Source organism: Macadamia integrifolia, chromosome 7 (genome assembly GCF_013358625.1).
Source record: "Macadamia integrifolia cultivar HAES 741 chromosome 7, SCU_Mint_v3, whole genome shotgun sequence".
NCBI classification, from domain to species: domain Eukaryota; kingdom Viridiplantae; phylum Streptophyta; class Magnoliopsida; order Proteales; family Proteaceae; genus Macadamia; species Macadamia integrifolia.
Window position 1 is genome coordinate 21199002 of NC_056563.1, and position 4917 is coordinate 21203918.

Below are 4917 nucleotides of genomic sequence, written 5' to 3' on the forward strand. Positions count from 1 at the left end.
TTAGGTTTAAGAGCGAGAAAGCATTGATCCACCAAAGAAAAGATTACTAAAGAAAAATTGTAGAACTAGAAAAGGTTGCAGGCCAATGCAATGTCTACAATAATTTCCAACCGTAGAAAACCAAAGATCTATAACCTACTTGAGAGAAGAGAGATGAGAAAGAAGAAGAGAGATGGCAAGGGAGAGAAGCATCCAATACATTCAGCAGTCTCCCTCCATCGTATATTTATAAGAAATAGATCCAAGTACAATCATAGGTGGAAAAGGAAATGCAATCCTAGTCTAGCTCTAGTTTAGGAAACTAGAGATCTAATCTAACTAGGAATGTAAACAACCTAATCTAACTCAGAAAGGTAATAACATAACCATGCCACAATATGGACACTCCCCATATCGTAGACACATATTCCAACACTCGCCCTCAAGCTGGAGTATACATATATTGAAATAAAGCACCAGATTGGACCAACAAGAATTGAAAGACAAATGTAACATCAGTCTTGAAAAGTGATTGTAGACTCCAATAAAACAGTGGAAACTTCAAGCAACCACCATAAAAACCAGCAGCAATATCAAAGTAGGCACATCAACATCAGCAGCATCAATAGATAAAAAAGGGCATTTGGAACCATCAGCAACGAACAAAATGAACGGTAGATAGTCACCAAGATGTACAGTATTTGATCTTCAAGAGGAGACTTGATCTTCAATCTGAGGAAGACTCAATCTCCAAAAGGACGAACAAAAAATTGCAGAAATGGTGGATATCATTAACCACAATCCAAAATACCATAGCAACAGACAGGTAACAATGATAGATGCTCTCCTGTAATGGTGGAACTTGATTTCCAATAGGGTAAGACACGATCTTAAATATAAGGGAAGCACTAAATCTTCAAAGAAAGGAATCAATTCAAAGCACAAGGTGGACAACCAATCTTCGAAAAACACTGTTTGTGAATGACTGATTTATTCAATTTTTTCGACCTTTGTTCTATAAGAGCAAGTCATAAAGATTGAGAAATAGAATCATCTAATTTGATTCATTCTTAATAACCACGAGATGATCCTTTTAGAGTGATCTTTTTGGCGACAGATACTCATATTACACTTGTAATTTTTTAAGAATGATAACCAACTATATTTCATATAATATTTTATCAAAACAAATTAATTTTTTTTTTCATAATAATATATAAGGAGAGGATTCCCTGATAGGTAGTGTGGCCCTCTATCAACACTAAGGGTCCGTTTGATAACGTTTCTATCGTTTTTGTTTCAAGAAATGGCATAAACATAAATTTCCATTTTTAGAAACAGAAACAGAATTGAAGGTGTTTGATAAGTCATGTTCTAGAATTCGATAGTAACTAGCGAAAAAATGGCCACGAGTCATTTTCAGAAATGGTGCCTAGGTTGTTTCTTGAACCATTAATAGGTAAAAATTTCAATTTCTATTTCTGAAAATAAGTGAAACAAAACAGTTTTATCAACCTCTTTTTATTCCGTTTTTGCCATTTTTGGACACAGAAACGGTATAAACGCGTTTTTTGAAATGTTATCAAACGAGCCCTAAGTCAAATGGGAACATGCATGTTTTTTACGATGGAGACAGAGGGGTGGGTGTTAGGGCAGAGGGGTCATGTTGTTTTTACATTTCTTTTTCCTATTTATTTTTAATATGTTTAAGATTCATTTTATTATTTTTCTGTAGAAATACTAGCTGGTCCTAAAAAGTAAGCTAGTGAAGCAAGTCCATACAACAGACCTGAGATCCAATTTTGATACCTATAACCATAATCTTATCAATGGGATTGATAACTTAGTGGTGAAAATACTCTTAACCCATCACTGCTTAAGCTTATTGATTGTGAGTTATCATTCACTGATCTTGCGAAAGTGTTGCTTGTCATATGAAAACTTGTCCTGCGGCTATAATTACTACCACTGAGCATTCCTCTTGTGAAAAAAAAAGAAAACCATAATCTCCCTTACATTTTTTATCTCGTCTCAGTGTCGTGTGGATAAAAGCCAAAAAGCTAGGGCGGGATCTTCGACCCACTAAATTATCGTTAGTTTGACTTGGGCGACTATTGTTCCTGGACTCCCTAAACTGGTCCCACTTTCATTACTTTCCTAATAAATCCATACCACAATCGTTTTCTATTGATTTTGATGTGTGCCTCTAGGCTCTAGCTAGTGTGCAGTGTCCCCCTCTGTGGATGGCAGCAGCAGCATACGCGGCACGTCATGGTTGAAGATTAGTAAAGACGCACATGGGTGATGGTTCTGTCTCGTTTATCCTTCACCACCTGCTTTTTGGTAAGGGGATTTGAGTCCAATCTATTCAAAATATTTTATGCATTTATAGGGGGATAAAAATCCTCTGTTTTTCTAATCTTCTGTTTTTCTATGTTTTGCTAGGTGCAGAAGAGAACACGTGTCATTCTTTAGACCAACGGCCAAGATTGATCTTAGGTTGAAGCTCATGCAAAATCGGTTTGAGGTAAACGAACCGAACCATTCAATGAATCAAACCGGACTGAGTCACTTTTTGAATTAAAACATTCAGAAACTCCCGCTGGAAGCCCTCTCTCGCACGACACTCCCCTCTCTCACCCCTCTCTCTGTCTCTCACACCTCTCTCTGCTCACGAAGGAGAAGCTCTGCTAGGGTTTCATCTCGGTCGCTCTCACTAAGGAGAAGCTCTTACCCTAACTCGCTCTCGGGCTCTCTCACGAAGGAGAAGCTCTGTTACCCTATGTCGATTTCTCTCTCTGCTCACGAAGGGATCGCTGATACTCTCTATTTGATCTGGGTTTGAGTACTCACGAAAGCTGACCCTAAATCTCTCGCTCTCACGAAGCTCTGTCTGTTGGTCACGAAGCTCTTTCTGTTGGTCACGAAGCTCTATCTGTTCTCTCTGTTACCCCTTATCGCTGACGAAGGCTTCTCCTAGGGTTTTCGCTACCTATCTCTGGCAAGAGGAAGCAGGCGACACCAAGAGATTCTCTGTGCAACTTCTTTTTCCCACACCAATCGGCGTCAAAATACAAATTTTAAACAAAAAAATGGTATTTCAAAATTTTAGATTTTTATTCCTAATTTTTTTTTTTTCTAATTTGTTCTGTTCTCTTGGTATGCCGTACGTCCCTCCAACTTTAAACCCTAGAGAGGCACTCTCAGTGTAAAGCCAAAAAAGAATTATTGTATATAAACATAAGCAGACCATGAAAATCCAAAAAAAAAAAAAAAGGTTTCTCTTAGATTAAACACTATATATAGATCCATCCGGTGATAGACTAGTTTGTGGTGTCAAATGCTCCAAATTACTAAAGCAGGTTTCTTAACTAGTTGCTGTTTACCTTAGGTTTGGGCTGCTCTTAATTGATTTCTTCCTATACTTCCTACATTTGAATCCATCATCCATGATTTCAAGCTCAGATTTCGTTCTAAATGCCACCCTAGAACCCAGATCCCCTTTAATTCTCTTCATTCCACTCTTACATTTTCTGCAAATACAGTAAAAGGAACAGAAAATTAGGGATATACTAATCAAATTTGTAATTATTAAACAATATAGGTAGATAATGTAATAGTAGGTTACTGGGTAGATCTCACTTGCAGATCACTCCTTGTGGTTTCATTTCCACTATTTAGAATTGAATGATCTACCTATATTGTTTAATTACTGGGTAGATATCATTGTTCTGTTCTCTTGGTTTGTCGTAGAACAACCTAATCTCTAGCCTCTAATGTGCTAACAATTTTTTTTTCTGTAGGTAAGGAGTCTTTAGCTCAAAATGGTAGAGCACCTGGGATAATGCCCAGGTTATGGTGGTTCGAATCCACCAAGACTTTGAACAAAACACTTTTGAAGCACTGTTAATGTTTTTTTGAGTTTTTGATGGATGTAGGTCTAGTGTTATTTTTTTTGGGTTGTAATTGTATGCTTTCTGGCAGAGTTCAAGTTTATATGTGTAATGTAGCAGCAGAGATGAGGCAAAACCAACCCTTCTGAGTTTTACATATTCTTCCTCATCTGGGTTCACAACCTATTAGCCAACAACATTTACTTTCCTATTATATACTTGGGTGTCTTGTCCATTGGTGCCATTGCCACTGCCATTAATCGTCTCAATAGTCTCCCTGAGATACAGAAGCAATTGAACCATTGCTTAAGAAGAAATGATAAGCAGCAAAAATGGGAGATGTAACTACAGTAACTCTTTTGATGGGTGTGGGGATCTCAAGGAAATGAAGAAAGGGTTGGAAACCCTGTTTTGTCTACTGCTCAGGGTAAGTAAGAACCTGTTGATTGGGTATTTATTCTCTGTTTTGAGTTTTATGGGTTTGTTTATTATATTTGTTCATAAGTTCTAACCCTTGAACACAGGTAACAAAACTTGAAGATAATCAAGTATGGATCTCATAGATTTTTAAGTTCTTGGTTTCAATGAAGTGGGTTTCTGTGATAATCTTGTTATTTTGGAGCTTGGACTGATAATTGAGTGGAAAATGTGGTGATAAGGAACAGGTGAATAGAAGAGGAGTTGCAAGGATGGATGGATAGGGCTTGCAGATAATGCAATATCATTGATCCATATTGCTGTTATGTATGAATCAATATTGCTACTTTTCTATGAAATGCCGATTTGCTGCTTTGATCTTTAGATGGTCCTATATTAACCCATTTTGAGTGTAAATAAGTGAATCTATATGATCTTCAGCTTTTGCCTGTTTGTTTTGATCACATCATTGAACCAAGAAAGAGAGCATTTCCTAACCATTGAGAAGTAGCAGATGTTGTCACAGGGGAATGAATATATAGGGAAATGAGTGATAGATTGGTTGATGTTGGTAACAAGCAAAGGATGGCCATTATTTTCATCAATTAAATCTTTGTAGAATTCTCAC

The 4917-nt window shown here is 37.1% G+C and overlaps 1 long non-coding RNA gene across 1 annotated transcript; it reads left to right on the top strand.

Moving 5' to 3' along the window:
• The first annotated feature begins 3841 nt into the window (after positions 1-3841).
• Positions 3842-4519, top strand: LOC122085199. The gene is made up of 2 exons (XR_006142039.1): positions 3842-4299; positions 4397-4519. It is a non-coding gene; the product is annotated as an uncharacterized LOC122085199 (long non-coding RNA).
• Positions 4520-4917: the final 398 nt, after the last annotated feature.